Source organism: Mobula hypostoma, chromosome 2 (assembly GCF_963921235.1).
Source record: "Mobula hypostoma chromosome 2, sMobHyp1.1, whole genome shotgun sequence".
NCBI classification, from domain to species: domain Eukaryota; kingdom Metazoa; phylum Chordata; class Chondrichthyes; order Myliobatiformes; family Myliobatidae; genus Mobula; species Mobula hypostoma.
This window is the reverse complement of record NC_086098.1, coordinates 183,591,116-183,613,397: the sequence shown is the minus strand read 5'-3', so window position 1 is coordinate 183,613,397 and position 22,282 is coordinate 183,591,116. Positions and strand designations below refer to the sequence as shown.

Here is a 22,282-nt window from a genome sequence, read left to right as displayed (position 1 = left end):
TTAATAGGTGTTGTTGAGTGGCTTGAAAGAGAGGCGAAAGAAGAGAAGGATATGAGAGAAATAGAACGCCCATATTACCGAGGTTCTGCCTTTGTGATGGGGAGAAGGGGGAGGGGTAAGTGGCAGGGGATGCTGGACTGAACATGGAACAGTACAACACAGGAACAGGCCCTTTGAGCCTATGATGTGTGTGCTGACCATATGTGCTGACTCAAGGTCTATATACTCTGCCTATTCATGTGCCCATTTAAACATACTTTATTGCATCAGAGAGTCATACAACATGAAGGCGGGCCTTTCAGCTAAAAATGTGCCTGCTGAACAAAATTGCCATCTAAGCTAATCCTTTTTGCTTGCTTCGGGCCCATAAACCTTTCCTATCCACGTACCTGCCCAAACATCTCCTAAGCGTTGTTAATGTATCTGCCACAACCACTTCCTCATTTATTTTTTTTAAATATCTCCAGCACATGTCATGTAATTTGTTAACTTAGCAGCAGCAGTAAAATAATATAGAAAAAATAAATAAATCAATTACGGTAAGTATATATCTGAACATTAAATAGTTAAATTAAAAACAGTGCGAAAACAGATATATAGTGCCTGTAAAAATTATCCACCCCCCCCCCAGAAGTTTTCATGTTTTATTGTTTTACAACATTGAATCACAGTAGATTTAATTTGGCTTTTTTGACACTGATCAACAGAAAAAGACTTTTGTGTCAAAGTGAAAGCAGATCTGTACAAAGTGATCAAAATTAATTACAAATATAAAATGCAATATAATTGATTGCCTAAGTATTCATCCTTTTTAATACGACACACCAAATCATCACCAGTGCAGCCACTTGGTTTTAGAAGACACATAATTAGTTAAAGGGAGATCTGTTTTTGGAGACCTATGTGCAGTCAAGTTGTTTCAATTGATTATAGTACAAATACACCTGTTTCTAGAAGGTCCAACTGTTGGTGAGTCAGTATCCTGTCAAAAAATACACTATGAACACTCCAGGCAACTCCACAAAAAATTATTGAAAAACACATGTCAGGAGGTGGATTAAGAAAAAATGTCCAAGTCACTGAATATCACTTGGAGTACAGTTAGGTCAATCATCAAGAAATGGAAAGAATATGGCATAGTTGTAAATCTGCTCAAAGCTGGCCATCCTCAAAAACTGAGAGTGACTCATGCAAGAAGGGGTCTTGTGAGGGAGGCCACCAAGAGACCTATGACAACTCTGGAGGAGTTACAAGCTTCATTGGCTGAGATGGCAGAGATTGCACATACAACCATTGCCCGGGTGCTTCACCAGTCACAACTTTATGGGAGAGTGGCAAAGAGAAGGCCGATGGTGAAAAAAACTCACATGAAATCTCGGCTAGAATTTGCCAGAAGACATGTGGGAGACTCTGATGTCAGTTGGAAGAAGGTTTTAAGGTGTGATGAAACAGAAATTGAGCTTTTTGGCTATCAGACTAAACACTATGTTTTGTGTAAGCCAAACACCGCACGTCATCAAATACATACCACCACTACTGTGACACACACAAAATGGATGAACTCAGCAGGCCAGACAGCATCTACAGAAAAAGTACAGTTAATCTTTCAGCCCGAGACCCTTCAGTAGCACTCTGAATTGGATTGGATTAGATCCCTACCCTGAAACATGGTGGTGGCTGCATAATGCTGTGGGGATGCTTCACTGCAGCAGGTCCTGGAAGACATGTGAAGGTAGAGGGTAATTCGAATGCAGCAAAATACAGTGAAATCCTGATGCAGTCTGCGAGAGAACTGCTACACGGGAGAAAATGTGTTTTCCAGCAGACAATGACCCCAAGCATAAAGCCAAAGCTACACAGAAATGCCTCAAAAACAACAAAGTTAATATCCTGGAATGGCCAAGACAGAATCCAGACCACAATCCAAATGAGAATTTGTGACTGGATTTGAAATGGGCTGTTCACTCACGATCCCCATGCAATCTGACAGAACTTGAGCAATTTTGCAAAGAAGAATAGGGGAAAATTGCATTGTCCGGATGTACAAACCTGATAAAGACCTATCCACATAGACACAGGGCTGTCATTTCTGTCAAAGGTGCATCTACTAAGTACTGACTTGAAGCGGGCTGAATACTTATGCAGTCAATTACTTTGTGTTTCATATATCTGTAACTAATTTAGATCACTTTGTAGAGATCTCTTTTCACTTTGGCATGAAAGAGTCTTTTTCTTTTGGTCAGTGTTAAAATAATCACTGTGATTTAATGTTATAAAACAATAAAAATGAAAATTTCCAAGGGGGGTTGAGTAAATACTTTTTATGGGCACTGTAACATAAAAGAAAAGTGAGGTAGTATTCATGGGTTCAATGTCCATTTAGGAATTGGATGGCAGAGGGGAAGAAGCTGTTCCTGAATCGCTGAGTATGTGCCTTCAGGCTTCTGTACCTCCTTCCTGGTCATAACAATGAGAAGAGGGCATGTCCTGGGTGATGGGGTCCTTAATAATGGATGCCGCCATTCCGAGACACCATTCCTTGAAGATGCCTTGGATACTACGGAGCCTAGTACCCAAGATAGGGCTGACTAATTTTACAACTTTCTGTAGCTTCTTTCAAACCTGTGCAGTAGCCGACATAACACCCGCCCATACCAGACAGTGATGCAGCCAGAATGCTGTCCACTTTACATCTGTAGAAGAGTTCGAGTGTTCTACATGACAAACCAAATCTCCACAAACTCCTAATGAAATAGAGCTGCTGACATTGTCTTGCCTTCTTTATAGTTGTATCTGTATGTTGGGACCAGGTTAGATCCTCAGGGATCTTGATACCAACTCCTGATCCTTCTATGAGGATTGTTCCCTCATTTTACACTCCCTGAAGTCCTCAATCAACTCTTTGGTCTTACTGATGTTGAGTGTAAGGTTGTTGCTAGTCAACTAACTGGTATATCTCACTCCCGTACGCCCCCTCATCTCCATCTGAGATTCTACCAACAATGGTTGTATCATCAGCAAACTTATAGATGGTATTTGAGCTATACCTAGCCACACAGTCATGGGTACAGAGGGAGTAAAGCAGTGGGCTAAGCACCCATCCCTGAGGTGCGTCAGTGTTGATCGTCAGCGAGGAGGATATATTATCACCAATCCACACAGATTGTGGTCTTCTGGTTAGGAAGTTAAGGATCCAATTGCAGAGGGAGGTACCGAGGCCCAGATTCTATAGCTTATCAATCAGGACTGTGGGAATGAAGGCATTAACGGACATCCCACCTCTCCCGGAAGTTCTGGGAGTCTGCCGCATATTGATAGTGGCTCCCCGATGCCCGCAATTTATGTACAATATCCCGGAAATTGATTTTTTTGAGAGCGAGAGAGAGAGAGAGAGAGAGAGCAAGCGAGAGCGTGAGAGAGAGAGCACGTGAGCAAGAGAGAGCGAGCGCCATGGCAAAGTGTTCCCAAAAAAATGAAAATATAAAATGTACGTCACCCCAGACTACACTAAAGTGTACCCCTGCCTAATAAGGGTCAAAAATAATGACAGTGCTGCTAGTTGCATTGTTTGGAACAGTGACTTTTCTAGACCGTGGTGGGTTAAGACTGTAAAAGACATGTTGAGGTGAGTATAACAGGTGTCATTCATTCAACAGCATAGCTAACGTTGTTTAACCTAGCTGGCTAGCTGCTAAGGAGCTACTTTATTGCAGACATCCCACCCCTCCCGGAATTTCCAGGAGTCCCCAGCAAATTGATGGAGCTACCTCCCTGAAATGAGTTTTTGCAGGGTGGGATGTCTGCATTGAACACTGATCTATAGTCGACGAACGGCATCCTGACATAGATGTTTGTATTGTCTAGGTGACCTAGGGCCATGTGAAGAATCATTGAGATTGCATCTGCCATTGACCTATTGTGGCAATAGGTAGGTTGCAGTGGGTCCAAGTAATTTCTTATTGCTTCCACAACTCATTCAATATATGGACCACCTTCTGGGGGAAAAAGATTATGCCTCAGGTTCCTATTAAATCTCTCCCCTCTCACCTTAAACCTATGACTTTATATTCTTGGTTCTCCAACCCTGGGAAAAGACTGTGCATTGATCCTCTCTAAGACCTTCATGGTTTTATACATCTCGGTAAGATCACCCCACATTCTCCTACTCTCCAAGGAAAACAATCGTAACCTGCTCAAGCTCTCTCCATAAGTTAGTCCCTGGAGTCAAGGCAATGTACACTCAGATATTGACCCAGTGACGGCATGCGAACAACTGCATATCACCATCATCATTCTGTGTCATGTTGTATGATGTAGACAAAGCCTTGTGGCCATGACTATTCAGGCAAATTTTTCCAACAGAAATGGTTTGTCATTGCCTTCTTCTGGGCAGTGTCTTTACAAGATGGTGACCCCAGCCATTATCAATACCCTGCAGAGGTTATCTGCCTGGAGTCAATGGTTGCATAACCAGGACGTGATATGTCATACGAACATCCACCACCTGCTCCCACGGCTTCACGTGGTCCTGACTGAGAGGCTAAGCAGGTGCTACACCTTGCCCAAGTGTGAGCTACAGGTTAGCAGAGGGAAAGAGCGTCTTACACCCCTTTTGATGGAAACACATCTCCACTCCGCCACCATAACTACATATATGTAATTTAAATAGTCAAAAATTCAATCAATAAATCGCTGTGATTTATAGAAACAAGTTTTTAAAGAAGAAAGGTTTATATTTCACAGTGCCTCTAAGTACTTCAGCACCTGATGAGTGCACAAACAAGTACATTACAAATACATTACCAAGAAAATAAAACAGGTCTGATGCCATTGCAACAGCATCGCATTAGGACATTTTAAGCTTGGTTTGACATTTTCACGGCACGTTGAGCTCTAAGCAGTTCTCATGTACCACTTGCAGTAAAATGTCTTTCAATGTGTAACTGCAATAGGCTTGATACTTCTGGCAAAAAAAAAGCTAAACAAAAACTCCAAGTCCCTGACATTAAAATCTGTGATAGATCTGAGCTTCCTGTAGAGTTTGTGTCCAAGCTCAACAAGAGGCTCAGAGACCTCAGCCTTCATCCTGCCTTGTGCAGCTCGATTATGGACTTCCTGTCAGATCACCGGCAGGTGGTAAGAGCGGGCTCCCTCACCTCCACCCCTCTGACCCTCAACACAGGTGCCCCTCAGAGCTGTGTACTAAGCCCCCTCCTTTACTCTCTTTATACCCATGACTGCATCACCAACCCACAGCTCCAAGCTGCTTTTTAAGTTTGCTGATAACACTACACTGATTGGCCTAATCTCAAATAATAAAGAGGCAGCCTACAGAGAAGAAGTGATCACCCTGACACAGTAGTGTCAAGAAAACAACCTCTCCTTCAATGTCGCGAAAACAAAGGAGCTGGTTGTGGACTACAGAAGGAATGGAGACAGGCTAACCCCTATTGACATCAATGGACAGGCTAACCCCTATTGAGATCAATGGTCGAGAGGGTGAAGAGCTTTAAGTCTCTCGGCATACACATCACCGAGGATCTCACATAGTCTGTCCATACGAGCTGTGTGGTGAAAAAAGCACAACAGTGGCTCTTTCACCTCAGACGGTTGAAGAAGTTTGGTATGGGCCCCCAAATCCTAAGAACTTTCTACAGGGGCACAGTTGAGAGCATCCTGACCGGCTGCATCACTGCCTGGTATGGGAACTGTACCTCCCTTAATCTCAGGACTCTGCTGAGAGTGGTGCAGACAGCCCAGTGCATCTGTAGTTGTGAACTTCCCATGATTCAGGACATTTACAAAGACAGATGTGCAAAAAAGGCCCGCTGGATCACTGGGGACCCGAGTCACCCCAACCACAAACTGTTCCAGCTGCTACCATCCGGGAAACGGTACCACAGCATATAAGTCAGGACCAACAGGCTCCAGGATGGTTGCTTCCACCAGGCCATCAGACTGATTAATTCATGCTGATATAATTGTATTTCTGTTATATCGACTGTCCTGTTGTACATAATATTTATTATAAATGACTATAAATTGCACATTGCTCATTTAGATGAAGACATAACGTAAAGATTTTTTACTCCTCATGTAGATGAAGGATGTAAGAAATAAAGTCAATTCATTTCAGATCTATACCAGCAGATCTTGATTGTATTCATCACCATCACTATATGATTAGCATTCATTCCTGCCCACTGAAACTCTCATCACAACCGACTCTGTACCTTCCCACTTTTTTAAAAAATAAATGTACACACTTTGGGAAAACAGCCTCTGGAGAAATGCATTATAGCACAGAGATCTTTAATTCAGCAGCTCCTCCAACAATAATCTTCAGCAAAACTTATCCTTTCCCCTTTCCTTCTCTATTTCATTACTAAGCTCTGAACCCAGTCTTCCCTGCCATGACTTCCCCGGTGTCTCTTTCCCACTAATGGCACTGGTTTTAGAGTCGGCAGTCTTCACATTATCATGTTGTCATATAATTAAATGTTGTTAAATGGCAATCTGCATTCAGCAATATCCTACATGCTCCTCCATGTTATATACCTCTATCCTCTATCTATGGAAGGAGGTGCAGGAGCCTTAGGACCGACTCCACCAGGTTCAGGAACAATTATTACCCTTCAACCTTCACGCTCCTGAACCAGTCTGGATAAATTTGCTCACCTCAGTACTGAACTGATTCTACAACCTCTGGACTCACTTTCAAGGGCTCTGCATCTCATGTTCTCCATATTGTTTGTTTGTTTATTATTATTATTATTGTTATTTGTTGTTTTGTATTCGTACAGTTTGACTTTTTTTGCACATTCATTGTTTGTCAGTCTTTGTGTGTAGTTTTTCACTGATTCAATTGTATTTCTTTGTTCTATTCTGAATGCCTGCAAGGAAATGAATCTCAGGGTAGAATATGGGAGAATATGGGAGCAAATGGTACTGTGCAAAAGTCTGAGACACATATATACAGTTAGGGTGCCTAAGACTTTCACACAGTACTATACTTGTCAATGTGGAGCAGAGAGCAGGTTTGTAAATCTGGCAAGAGCAAGGGATGTTGGGAATGGTGAGGATGGAGCACCATGGGTGGGGTGTGGGACAGGTGGCTGAGAAGGAGTGCTACGGGCAGTGGGGGGGTGGTATTGCTGCAGGCACACCCAGCCCTGAGACACTAGGCAAGGTCATTTGATTCCAAACAGCTGGGTTATTGATCATTATTGAAAGTCTCTCTGGTGCTTCCTGCTCCCTCCCCTCTCACTTCCCCTTTTCCCAACCAAGATTCCGTTCTCCCTGCCTCCTTCCCACTCTCAGTACACAATAGAGACCTCTATCAGAATCAGGTTTATCATCACTCACATGTGACATGAATTTTTTTTGCTGCAGCAGCAGTACGGTGCAATACACAAAATTACTACAGTATTGTGCAAGTCTTTGGCACCCTGCCTCTATACATGCTTCACAGACTTTTGCACAATACTGTATATTGCACATAATTTATTAATACATTTATTTTGAACTTTGAACATGTGGTAGGATGAACAGGTAATTTGTTTTTGGTGATGTTGTTTGGGGGTTAATATTTACCCTGGGAGAATTCTGAGAAAATAATAGAAAGCCAAAGCAAGAAGCCAGGTAGACTGCCAGGCTGTCAGCTCATTTAAAAAACAGAACTTCTGCCAATTTGGCACACTTCAGTACTGCTCTGAAATGGACTTTGGAACAACAGATTTCAGGTTAGAGGCAAGGATCTGAGCAATGACCCACAGCCCAAGACTTCAATTTCAACAAATGAACAGCTTCATCTTGTCAAACTCAGATCAAAGTCAGAGTCAAATTTACTATCAATGTACATCTATGCCACCATTCATGTCCTCCAGATTAAATTTCTTGCCGGTACTTACAGGGAAGTAAAGAATAAATAATGAAAAAAATATTTAAACAAAAACTGACAAACAACTAATGTGTGCAAAAGAAGACAAACTGCACAAATAAAAGAACAAATAATATTGAGAACATGAGTTGTAGAATCCTTAAATGTGAGTCTCTAGTATGGGGTCATTTGAGAGTTGAGGTGAGTGAACTATGTGGGTTCTGGAGCCTGATGGTTGTAGGGTAGGGGTTCCAACCTGTGGTCCACCAACCCCTTGGTTAATGGTGGGGTCCATGAACCTGGTGATGTGGGACCTAAGGCTCTATACCTCCAGCCCAGTGGTAGTAGGGAGAAGAACGCATGGCCTGGATGGTGGGGATCCTTAAGAAGGAATGAGGCTTTCTTGGGACAGCACTCTTTGTAAATGTTCTCAGTGGTGTGGACTGGGCTGCATCCTCCACTTTCTGTAGCCTTTTCTGTTCCTGGGCAATGGTGTTTCCATACCAGGCCAAATGAAACCAATCAGGATAATCTCCACTGTGGATCTAGAGAAGTTTGTCAAAATTTTAGATAACATGCCACTTCTATGAAAACTTCCAAAAAGTAGAGGTGCTGTCATATCTTTTTTGGGATGGTTGTTACCTTAGAGAAATTTGAAGTTGAAAGTATTCCCTCCCTCTTGCTCAGACATCCAGTGACTGGAACTTGATTTCAACCGTACTTTCTCACTCGATAAACACCTCATAAATAAACAGAAAAACTGCAGGATGTAATCAGCATGACAGGCAGCAACTGTTGAGGGAAATGACCTAAAATGTTAATTCTGTTCCTCATTCCATAGATGTTCTCTATTCTGTTGAATATTTCCAGTACTTTATGCATTTTTATTTGCAGTAGTTTGCATTTTTAAAAACTTTTTCTATCAGTTCCCTTGAAGTCCAACAATCTAACCTCCTTGGTCTGAAATAAACTCAGTGACTGACTTCCAGACTTTTGAGACAGAAAATTCCAAATATTCGTGACATACTTCAGTGTCACTTATTGGATCTGTGCTCCCGTGGCGGCCTCCTCTACGTCTGTGAGACCAGGCCCAGACCGGGAGAATGCTTCATCGAGCACTTTCATTCAGTCTGTCATAAAGCCAGGATCTCCTGGTGGCCAGCCATTTTAATTCCTTTTCCTATTCCCACACTGACCTGTCTGTCTACAGTCTCCTCCACTGCCAAATTGCAGCTCGATGCAGTTTAGAGGAGGAAGCACCTCATATTCCGTCTCCAACCTGATAGCATCAACATCGATTTCTCTGACTACCAGTCACTCGTCCCCTGTCTTCCCTCACGCTCCTTTCTTACCTTACTCCTCTGGCCCCTTCACTCCTTCCCTTTCTCCTCCCCTGCACTCATGATCTGCCCATCACCCACACCTTCCTCTTTCTCGTTCTCCACCTCTTTCCCTTTATTCCATGATCTACTGTCTTGTCCTATCAGATTACATCTTGTTCGAACCTTTGCCTCTTCCATCTATCACCTACCAGCTTCTCACATCACTCCCACTCCCCTCTCCTCCACCTACCTACCTACCTTCCCCCTCTCACCATGATTCACCTGTCACCCACCAGCTTGTGTTTTATTTTGCTCCACAGATGCTGCCTGACCTGCTGAGTTCTTCTAGCATTTTATTTCTTTATTTATCAATTCATTATGTGGAATAGGCCCTAGCACATTTATTTTTCAACATAGTCCCCTCCTACATTTACACACTTAGTCCAGCAGTCGTGGAGCGATCTTGGACCTCCAGAAAGTGTCCACAGCAGGGGTGATTGATAAGTTTGTGGCCTAATCTGAGTTATATGGCTCTTGTTGCATGCACGTGCAGTTCAACACTTTGAGTGAAAACGCAGAAAGTTTGAAGTTAATAACTCATGTCCTTCTACCTTAGGCCACGAACTTATCAATCAGCCCTGCTGTGGACCACTTTCTGGAGGCCCAAGACGCCGACTTCTACAAAGAAGGGATCCGTATGCTCCACGACCGTTGGACTAAGTGTGTAAATGTAGGAGGGGACTATGTTGAAAAATAAATGTGCTAGGTTTTCTAAAATTGACTCCTTCTACCTTAGGCCACGAACTTATCAATCACCCTCGTACACATTCCCCTACCTGATTATTTTTAAATTATTAACTTCATGTCGAAGTGTGAGTCTTTTGTAATGGAGGGGTGGTACAGCAGTGTTGTGGTTAGCACAACACTTTACAGTACAGGCAATCCGAGTTCAAGTCCCATCGTTGATTAAACCGGAGGATTGCTGGGCGGCGGAGATTAAAGGGTCAGAAGGACCTTCTCTGCCCTGTATCTCAATAAATAAATAAATATACAATTGCAGTTCAACAAAGCATTACTTTATGCAGGTAGATGGGACTAGACGGAAGAACATGTCAACGTGGACTAGATGGGCCAAAAAGTCTGTTTCTTTGCTATAATACTCTATGTTTCTATTCTTAATTTATTTTGATTTGACTGCTATAATTTCATTGAGAACGTGTCACCTGTTCTTCAAGGTTATGGCTCCCAGTATTCATCTTTCTTACTTGTTCTGCATATAAACCCTAAAACACAGGAGTAGAATTAGGCCATTCAGCCCATTGAGTATGCTCTGCCATTCAATAAGGGCTGTTTTATTTTCCCTGTCAACCCCGTTTCCTGCCTTCTCCCTATAAGCTTCGATGCTCTTTCTAATTAAGTACCTACCAACCTCCACTTTAACCATGCAATGCCTCCCCGGCCATCTGTGGCAATGAATTCCATGGATTCACCACCTCTGGCTAAAGAAATTCCACCTCATCTCTGTTCTAAATGGGGAGGTTGTATAAGACATTGGTAAGGACAAATTTGGAGTATTGTGTACAGTTCTGTTCACCTTACTACAGGAAGGATATCAGTAAGATTGAAAGAATGCAGGGAAGATTTACTAGGATGTTACCGGGTCTTCAGAAGTTGAGTTATAGAGAAAGATTGAACAGGTTAGGACTTTATTCCTTGGAGCATAGAAGAATGATGGGAGATGTGATAGAGATTTACAAGATTATGAGGGGTATAGAAAGAGTAAATGTGAATAGGCCCTTTCCAGTTAGATTAGGAGAGATAAATATGAGAGGACATGGCTTTAGGGTGAAAGGGGAAAAGTTTAGGAGGAACATTAGGGGGAACTTCTTCACTCAGAGAGTGGTGGGTGTGTGGAATGAGCTGCCATCTGACGTGGTAAAGGCAGGCTCACTCTTAAGTTTCAAGAATAAATTGGATAAGTACATGGCTGGGAGAGGTCTGGAGGGTTATGGACTGGAAGCAGGTCAATGGGGCTAGCGGAATAATGTTTTGGCACAGACTAGAAGGGCCGAATGGCCTGTTTTCTGTGCTGTAGTGTTCTATGGTTCTAAAGGGACATCCTTGCATTCCGAGGCTGTGCCCTCTGGTTCTAGACTCTCCCACTACTGGAGCCATCCCCTTCAGGTCCACTCTAACCAGGCCTTTCAATACTGTATTCTGAACACAGGAGAATCTGTAGATGCTGAAAATCTTGAGCAACACACACAAAATACTGCAGGAATTCAGCAAGTCAGACAGCATCTATGGAAATGAATTAAAAATTGACATTTCGAGCTGTAACCCTTCTCCAGTAAGAAGCCTCTCAGTACTCAGTAGGATTCAATAGATATTAGATATTAGCTCAGAATAACAATAAATCAGTCATTTCTGTTCTGTAGAGTAACAGAGTAACTAACTACTGGCATGTATATAGTTCAAGGTTCAAATTCATAGTGTTATCAGTTGACTTTATCAAAGCTACTCCAACATCTTCCCAAATGTCACGTATGGTCAAATGTCAGTTGATTGTGCTGAATATTTCCAGAGGAGTCAGCAGCATTTGATCATCTGATAAATATTATAAATTCCACTCCTATTGGATCCATTTTCAACCATGCCCAAGCATGCTGAATTCTGTGTAGTTTAGAGAATGCTATAATAAGCCAGTTTTAGATTTTGTACAAACTATTAGCAAATCTACTATCTTCCGAGCAAAATGGAGCAAACAAAGCCTTAACAGCAGCTGCACAAACCAAATGAAGGTGGCATCCACGTCTGAAATGGATTAAAGAACATCGAGTGGATTCAGTCCAATTAGACACTTGGAACAACCCACTTAATAGGGCGAATTAATAGGGCACTGGGAGATATAAATAAAGAGCAAAAAGGTTCTTTTTACAGAAAAAAATAAATGCTTTCAGACAAAAAAGTATCTTGGAGAAAATAGACTCAAGCTTACAAAGGAAACATTTATTAAGAAGTTAAATAATATTGAAGGGACTAGTTTTACCTGTTATAAACTTATAGCAAAACCTGTCTGTCAGGTTTACTGAACCTTTCTTTCTTTGGTGCAGCTGCTAGTCCTGGAAAAGAGACACAAACTAGATTGGCAAGTATGAGCTAAGACTGTTTTTTGCCATTCTGTTGCCTTCATGCATCTAGTCGGGCTTTGTCTCGGATTTGGTTGGAAAGTACAAGTTACACAAAAGTACATGAAATCTGTTTTCAACAAGTGCTCTGGAGTAGGTATGTGACGTTTCTAAATTATCACAACCCTTATCTGTTCTGGTTTTCTTTGAAGTGTGCTTCAAATTCAGTCTCTTGGATTATCTGTATGCTAGTGCTTTGCTATGACTGTCTTCCTGACATGTATGAATACATCTGCAAAATTTGTGAGATTCTAATCAGAGTTTGATGTTCCACTTGCAATACTACTACAATGCATTGAAATGAAGTACTTATGCTTACAAAGTTATTTACACATCCAATATGGGTATTAATTCAAATGCCTGATTACCAACACATCCGATTGGAGTAACTTTCAGTCGGCATTTCAATAAATTAAAAAAAGGAAACACTTTTTATTTCCAAAGACTTTCTAGGTGCTTCAGAAATCATTAGTTCATAGAGTGTTGCAGACTAGGCAACGTGGGCATGTTTCATCTTGTAATCAAGGTAAAATAATTGTGCTCCTCTCAAAGATTAGTTTTGCAGGAACCTGCACACTGTGAGACATTTCATCTGCTGTCAGATCAGCAAAATTTGCAAATATCATGCAATTAGCTGTGTTTTCCTCATTGCACAAAACAATTCCTGAATTGTATGAAGACTGGGGGAACAAGACTAAGATTGGGGAAAAATATGGAAGTCATAAGGAACAGAACATGGTTAGTCATTCCCATATGTCTTGGGATGTTACGGGTCATTTTAACTTTATGGTTTTACTTCGCCCTCCGTATGCCTCCTCCATCGCCCTACCACCCAGTCTTACTTTGTAACTGCTTCCTTATTCATTGACTCCCTGTCTGATGTCTTTGATGAATGTGGGTGGGGACGTTCTGTAATTCTGCTTATTGACCTTGAGATATACAATTACTCAAACATTTGTGTGTGCCGTAAGAAAACAGTAATGATCACCCAGACACTTCGCCCTCACTACTCTGATTAATGTCTGCGAAAAACAAACTTTTCTGTTAAGCAAGCAGATGTGCCTGAGGCAAAGTCTAGAGAGAAGTCTTTGTGAAGGTTTCGTTTTAGAATTTCAGACTGCGAATAGTTTAATAACATTAATCGATTTTCAATCACAACGTGTCTGCTGGCACAATCATTTCCATATTCTGAGGCTATTCTGATCCAAATTAAGTTAATTTAATTAAGCGGGGGTAGAACTGAACAACAATTTTATATTGTGTCTTTAATACAAAAGAAGTCTCAAAGAGTTTTACTGGAATTTAACAAGGTACTTTAGAACAAATGTTTGTTTAATTGCTGTGATCTAAAAAGACAAAGACTTTGGAAGAAATTACACGATGAAAGGCTCAGGCAGCCAAAGTGCCTGTTGTCACTAGAAGACAAAAGGATATCAGAGGTGTGAAATTGAAAATGCAAAGAATATAATTACAGTTGATCAGTTGGATCTTGTGCATTACATTTATTATATTGTTAAACCAATTAAAATTGTAACTTTTTAAGTATGAGTAAATGAAAGGAAAAATATCCACAAAGAAAGTTCATAGATGTGATGCATTCCCTCTGATTTCAAACTAGAGGCTGAAAAGGATCCCTTCAAGATGACCAAATTTCAGTCAAAGGGCCAGTGCTCCAGACAATCCTTAGAGCTTGCTCTGAGGGACAAGTCATGTGATTTCAGCTGAGAAAACTCATCGAGGGTTCTCATAAGTCGCTCATTTCCTTCAATATAATCAGTATTTTGTACTCACCTGAGCTCTGGCAACCCTTTACTACTGGCTGAATCTGAAGATGATTTCACAAAAAAAATAAGCACTGTATCTGTTGTTAAGCAAAACTATAGAAAAATGTTCAATCAAAATTTTCCAATCTTGGAAAGAAATTTTCAACTGATTATTTTAAAATATTGACTTTTGCCGTTATGGGCAATGCTTCAGCTAACTTAGTCAAATCCGTCTTTGTGTTCTGCTATCAATCCCCTGTGATGCACAACTGCATTAAAGATGCTGTATAAATGTTTTTTCTCCCTTTGCAGAATTGTTTATTAGTGAGTGTTACAATTTTTTCCAATTCTTCCAACTCATTCCTATATAATACATGGCCCTTCCACTCACGGATTATGATTCCAATTTAAACTAATCCCAGCTGCCTGAACATGTTCAGTACTCCTCCATTCCCTGCCTCTTTATGTGCCTCTAAATGCCTCTTAAATCACCAATAAGACAGTTTTGTACATAGAAACATAGAAAATAGGTGCAGGAGTAGGCCATTCGGCCCTTCGAGCCTGCACTGCCATTCAGTATGATCATGGCTGATCATCCAACTCAGAACCCTGTACCAGCCTTCCCTCCATACCCCCGATCCCTTTAGCCACAAGGGCCATATCTAACTCCCTCAAATGGGAACATGCATTTCTAACAGATCCAGAATTTATTTAATTTTATTCAACAGCATCGTTAAGTGCCATGTCGTATATCGCGAGCGATCATTGTGTATGACCATAATTGTTCTTGGCAAATTTTCCTGCAGAAATGATTTTCATTGCCTTCTGGGCAGTGTCATTACAAGACAGCTGACCCTAGCCATTACCAATACTCTGCAGAGATTGCCGCATTGCCAGGACTTGTGAAATGCACCAGCTGCTCATACGACCATCTTGCAAGCCTGCTTCCATGGCTTCACATGACGCTGATCGGGAGGGCTAGCAGGAGCTACATCTTGCCCAAGGATGGCCTGCAGGCTTTCGGAAAGCAAGCCTTACACCTCCTTTAGTAGAGACATATATCCACCCCACCATCTTTCATATCACGGGCATAACTACAACTGTGCACAATTTTCCAAGTGTAGCCTCTCCAATGACTTGCATATATAACTTCCCAACTCCTATGCCCTACTAAAGCAGTTTTTTTGTTGTAAAGCCATAGAGTTTACAGCAGGGAAACAGGCCAGAATGAACTCACCCATTCTAATTGTGTTGCCCATCTGCCTGCATTTAGCCCCCACAGGCCTCTAAACCTCTCCTATACATGCTCTTATCCAAAGGTTTTTAAACATTGCTAATGTGTCTGTCTGAACTATTGTTTCTGGCATCTCATCGTAACTCACACCATCATCTGCTTGAAGAATCTGCCCTCATTATCCCTTTTAAATCTCTCGCTTTTACAGTAATCTTAAACCTATGCTTTCTTGTTTTAGCACCTATTCCCAGGAAAAAGGACTCTGTGTTTTCACTCTGTCTATGTCCCTAAGATTTAAAAAAAAACCTCTATCAGATCACCCCAGAGTCTCCTAGGTTACGGGGAGTAAAGAACTAGTTCACGCAATCTCTCCTTGTAAATCTTGTCTGCACTCTTTCTAAGTTTAATAGCATCTTTCCTATAACAGGGGTGACCAGAACTGTACATAATATTCCAAGTGTGGCCTCATCAATGTCTGATAGGTCACTGTAACAAAACTTCCCAACTCCTATGTCACAACCAATGAAGACCAGCATACCAAACATCTTCTTCCCCATCCTATCTACCTGAGATGCTCTTTTCCCAAACTGTATTCGTGCTTCTAGGTCCCTCTGTTCCATAATACTTCTCAAGGCCCTCCTGTATAAATCTTACCCTGGTATGATCGTCCAAAATGATATACCTCATGCTGATCTGGATTCATAGGCATTTGCCAGTCCTTAGCCCAGATCAAGCTAATCAAGATTACCTCGTGACATTTCATAACCTTTTATACAGTCTATAGCACCAATTATTTGGTATCATCCACAAAATTGGTAGTGTAGTGGTCAGCACAACGCTTTACAGTGCCAGTGACCTGGATTCAATTCCTGCTGCTGCCTGTTTGTACGTTCTCCCCGTGACCGTGTGGGTTTCCTCTGGGTGCTCCAGTTTCATCCCACAGTCTGAAGACGTACCATTTGGTGGGTTAATTGGTCATTGTGAATGGTCCGGTGATTTGGCTATGGTTGAATTGGAGGATGCTGGTGGCACGCTTGAAGGGCCAGAAGGGCCTATTCCACACTGTATCTCAATGATACTAAATCATGCTTTGTGCATTTACATCCAAATTATTTCTATAAATTGATACCTACAAAAGTCTGGGCACTGAGCCCTGTAGTACACTACTGAACAAAATCCTCCATTCCAAGAAACAAGTTCATTTATCAGACCTCAGAACCCGGACCACGGAGCCAGGACTCGGAACACGGACATCAGAGCCAGGACTTGATACTTGGAACCTCGGAGCCTGGACTTGATACTTGGAACTCAAATACAGGACATAAAACACTGAGCCGGGAATCCTCATTAGACACAGGATATGGAGCCAGGACTTTTCTTGACACAGGGTCAGGACCCGTCTAGGGTACAGGGCCAGGACCCCTTTTAGACACAGGACGTGGATACGGAGACCACACAACGATAGACAGTACTATAATTGGGCGCCAAGTATGCTCCAAGCGGCAGCGAGCTTTTGACCCACCCTGGCGGGTTAACTTTGACGGACCCGCTCTGGCAAGGGAAGGTTCACTAGGTTAATTCCTGGGATTTCCGGACTGTCTTACGCAGAGAGGTTAGAGAGACTGGGCTTGTACACGCTGGAATTAAGGAGATTGAGGGGGGATCTGATTGAGACATATAAGATTATTAAGGGATTGGACAAGATAGAGGCAGGAAATATGTTCCAGATGCTGGGAGAGTCCAGTACCAGAGGGCATGGTTTAAGAATAAGGGGTAGGTCATTTAGGACAGAGTTGAGGAGGAACTTCTTCTCCCAGAGAGTTGTGGAGGTGTGGAACGCGCTGCCTCAGAAGGCAGTGGAGGCCAATTCTCTGGATGCTTTCAAGAAGAAGCTAGATAGGTATCTTATGGATAGGGGAATCAAGGGTTATGGGGACAAGGCTGGAACCAGGTATTGATAGTAGATGATCAGCCATGATCTCAGAATGGCGGTGTAGGCTCGAAGGGCCGAATGGTCTACTTCTGCACCTATTGTCTATTGTCTATTGAATTGCTGGCACTTGCTTCGGGAGGAGACTTGGCTTGCTCCGGCAAGAAACTTAGTTGGCTCCGGCCAGATGACATTGGCTTGCACTAGCTTCAGTGACTTTGTTAATGCTCTCGCCCCAAACGGCTGAAAGCCGGAGACTTATAAGCTGCTGGTTCAGTCGAGAGCAAATTGCCTTTAATCACCAAGCCCGAGGGACACAGGAAAACAGGGAATTAAAGGGAAACAAGGAGTCAACGGTCCCGATCATAACACAAACAAAGGAAATTTAAAGGGAACCTGATCCGCACCATAACAAGAGGTGTCCCTTTCCATTGTGAGGAAGCGATGGAATCTATAGATCCTTGTCCTCATTCACATATCCACAATTCCTAAGATGGCAAACTTTCTAAACACTCCTCCCATTTAACCTTATATCCTAACCCCTGTGCAAATTAGTGAATTCTGGTTTAGACTGGGATAAGACTTGTAACCTATCAAGGAAGAAGATGTTGTAAACTCCAACTGTATACTTGTAATTAATAATTCTGTGTCATCGCTTAGTGTAAGGTAAACAATGGTTATTTTCTTAATAACCACATCTGAGATAGTCCACATCCTTAAGAGCATTCTCTGGACAACATACAATGAATTGAACTGGAAAGACAGTGTGAATGGATAGGGAAACACATACACAGAGAAGCCACATTATTAGGTACCTCCTGTACTTGATAAAGTGGCCACTGAGTGTACTGTATGTTTATGAGTTTCTGCTGCTGTAGCCCATCCACTTCAGGGTACATTGTGTTGTGCATTCGGAGATGATCTTCTGCACACCACTGGTGTAACGTGTGGTTATTTGAGTTCCTGTCACCTTCCTGTTAGCTTGACCAGTCTGACCACTCTTAGTAACAAGATGTTTTTGCCCAGTCAACTGCTGCTCACTGGATTTTTTAAAATTGTTTTTTGCACCATTCTCTGTAAACTCTAGAGAGTACTGTGAAAATCTGAGAAGCTCAGCAGTTTCTAAGATACTCAAACCACCCCATCTGGCACCAACATTCACAATCAAAGTCGCTTAGATTATATTTCTCCCCTGTTCTGACATTTGATCTGAACAACAACTGAACCACTTGACCATGTCTGCATGCTTTTATGCATTGAGTTGTTTCACATGATTGACTGTTGAGATATTTGCATTAACGAGTGGGTGTACCTGATAAAGTGACCAGTGCTTCAGAGTAACTTAACAACACACAGTACCAGCAGTACAACCATTTTTTGACAGATTAATGAATTACAAATAGAAAGTGCTAATGTACTCACCAGGTCTGGCAACATGTACAGAGGGAGATGAATTGAAAAAAAAAATGAGAAAGCAAGCAATTTTAAACTGCAGCGTGGAGGAAGGTGTGTCTGTGAACAGGTAAGGACCAGGTCTGTCCAGGATGCTTTTCAAACCCCTGAGCTGCAAATGAATGAGGGCTCTTACCAAGAGGGAAAAAAAAATCAAGAAGAACTATCTGAAAATACCTTCTTCTAGGTACTCTCCTCCTTCCCTATCTCCCATGGTCCATTATCCTCTCCTATTAGATTCTTTCTTCAGCCTTTAAATCTTCCACCTATCCCCTCCCAGCTTCTTACTTCATTGGCCCTCCCCCAGTCACTCACCTTCCTCTTCACCTGGTCTCACCTATCACCTGTCAACTTGTATTCCTCATCCGCCACCCACCTTCACATTCTGGTTTTTGTCCTCTTCCTTTCCAATCCTGTTGAAGGGTTTTGCCTGAAATGTCGACTGTTTAGTCCCCTCCATTGATGCTGCCGAACTTACTGAGTTCCTAAAGCATTCTGTGTGCATTGCTAGAGATACCGAACAGGTTGGGCAGACTGTGTGGGGAGAGAACATCTGAGTTGTTGTAACAGGTGGGTAATCTTTAAAATATCTTAGGGTAGGATTAGTATAATCACAGTCATCATGGCCTCGTTGGCCCAGAAAGCCAGTTTCTATGTTACATCTCTCTATAATTTTGTAACTTTATAACAATATTGGGCAGTGATAAATTTACGTTTGATTCATTGATTGTTTAGTGATAATATAATTTTAATTTACTCATCAAAAATGGGTTGTATTGAGCTGAGTCACCATCTTGTCTAATTATCCCTGTATGAATATCCCAACTTGTAACATCAACTTTCAAAATTTAAACATTCTTCAATTTTCCTTTAACATTTGAACTCAATTTTTAATCTTTAAGACTCATCATAAACTATTTTTTCCCTCAGTTTAATTTCCATTGGTTTAATGTTGAACTGGACAGGCTCTGTAACAGATGGCTGATCCACTCAGCCAGAATGCTGTGCACCCCTTTAAGGATATTAAATTTACCCCGATAGTTTTGTTAGGGTGGTGGGGTGGAGATGTGCCTCTACCAAAGGAGGTGTAAGGTGCTCCTTCCCTCTGCTAGCCTGCAGGTCAACCTTGGGCAAGGTGTAGCACCTGCTTAGCACCTCCCCCCACGCCGATCAGGGTCACATGAAGCCATGGGAGCAGATGGTGGATGATCATACAAGCAGCTGGTGCATATCACAAGTCCTGGTTATGCAACTACTGACACCAGGCAGACAATGTCTGAAGAGTATTGATAATGGCTGGGGTCACCCATCTTGTAATGACATTGCCCAGAAGAAGGCAATAGCAAACCACTTCAGTAGAAAAATTGGTCAAGAACAATCATAGTCATGAGACCATAATTGCCCACAATATACAACACAGCACATAATGATGGTGATGAATATTTTTGTTTTAGCAGCTCTGGGAGGGCACAATGCTGATTAAAATGTAGGTAGAATAGGTTTCTGGGAAAATTAGTGGGATTAGACTGCATTGTGAGCCCGCATTGACACAATATTCTGAGATGGACTTCCTCTATGTCATGGAATACACAAAGCGGAATATACAGAGAACACAGTACTGTGCTGAAATCTTGGGCATATATATAGTAGGGTGCCTAAGATCTTTGCACAATACTGAAGTAACTTTATGTATTGCACTGTACTGCTGCTATTGCAAAAAATAAATTTAATGACATATGTGAGTGATGATAAACCTGATTCTGATATGGGTCTCTATTGTGAACAGAGAGTGGGAAGAGGACAGGGAGAGGGGAATCATGGTTGGGAAAAGAGGAAGGGAGAGGGGAAGGAGTGGGAAGCACTAGAAAGACATTCTGTAATGATCAATAAACCATTTGTTTGCAATTAAATGATCTTGAGTGTGTTTGCATCCACGTCAACCCCAGCCCTGGCACTCCTTCTCTGCTACCTGTTCTCCTCTGCTCTCACGGCGCTTCACCCTTGCCATTCCCAATATCCTTTGTTCCCATCAGACTTACAAACTCGCTCTCTGCTCCATGTTGACAAATTCAGTACTGTACAAAAGTCTTGGGCACCCTAGCTATATACATGTGGAGCTGAGAGTGAGTTCAGCCCACAATGTCGTGTTGACCTTAAATTTACCCTGAGATCAATCTACCCCTCCTGCCTACATAGCTCTGCATTTTTCTATCATCCTTGTGCCTATCTAAGAGTTTCTCAAATGTCCTAATGCACCTGTGTCTACCAGACCCCCTGGCAACACATTCCACACATCCATGCACCCAGCACACTCTGTGTTTAAAAACATTTTTCTCCAGTCATCTTAAAATTTAGCCCCTTCAGATACATGTTCATCTTTACCTCCTAGTAGTTACCTGCTTTAGTATAATCTGTACATCATCAGTACATCGGTAGAGTGGGGGTGAAGAATGAAACTATTTCCCACAACTACGTCTCTGTGAAAGAAAGTGATCAAATTTCAACTGAAGTATTGCATCAGAATTAGGTTTAATATCACCAGCATATGTTGTGAAATTTGTTATGTGGCAGCAGTATATTGCAATACATAATAAAAACCATAATTATAGAAAGAAGTATATATATTAAAAAAGTTAAATTAAGTAAGTAGTGCAGAGAAAAAGTAGTGAGGTAGTGTTCACGGGTTCAATGTCCATTCTGAATTCTGATGGCAGAGGGGAAGAAGCTGTTGCTGAATCGTTGAGGTGTGCCTTCAGGCTCCTGTACCTCCTCCCTGATGGTAGCAATGGGAGGATGACTTGCCCTGGGTGATAGGGGTCCTTAATAATGAAGGCATTGCTCCTTGAAAATGTCGAGGATGCTGGAGAGGCTAGTGCCCATGATAGAGCTGACTGAATTTACAACTTTCTGCAGCTAATATTGATCCTGTGCAGTGCGTCCTCTCCCATACCAGATGGTGATGCAGCCAGTTAGAATGCTCCCCACACTACATCTGTAGCAATTTGTGAGTACCTTTGGTGACATTTCAAACCCCCTCAAGCTCCTAATGAAGTATTGCCACTGTCATGCCTTCTTTGTAACTGCATCAATATGTTGGGCTCAGGATATATCCTCAAAGATATTGACACCCAGGACCTTGAAATTGCTCACTGTTTCCACTTCTGATCGTTCTATGAGGACTGGTGCTTGTTCCCACGTCTTACCCTTTCTAAAGTCCACAATCAATTCTTTGGTCTTACTGATGCTGAGTACGAGGTCGTTGCCGTGGCACCTCTCAATACCACCTTAAATACCACCTCCCTGTTTTTCAGCATAATGAGTTAGTTCCCATTCTAACATCCAAGTCACTTGATTAGTTGCAGCCCCTGTACCAATCCTTGCCCAAATCTACTAGCCTTGACCTGTCAGTATGAGTGCTCTACCTTCTGTCTCCTGTCAGCCACACACTTGCCAGCTTGGCACAACTAGGTGCTACATAAGTTTCAACTACTGGTCTCCTATAAGAGAATCTGTC

The 22,282-nt window shown here is 42.1% G+C and overlaps 1 protein-coding gene across 6 annotated transcripts in view; it reads left to right on the top strand.

Annotated features, from left to right (window-relative positions):
• The first annotated feature begins 12,331 nt into the window (after positions 1–12,331).
• rbbp8l (retinoblastoma binding protein 8-like) overlaps positions 12,332–22,282 on the top strand; it is a 93,928-nt gene continuing 83,977 nt past the window's right edge. For 5 of the 6 annotated variants that reach the window (XM_063041229.1, XM_063041231.1, XM_063041226.1 and 2 more), the window contains exon 1: positions 12,332–12,486. The gene's annotated coding sequence lies outside the window, so the exon portion shown is untranslated. The remainder of the gene's footprint in view (positions 12,487–22,282) is intronic. The other variant, XM_063041228.1, reaches the window with a different exon arrangement.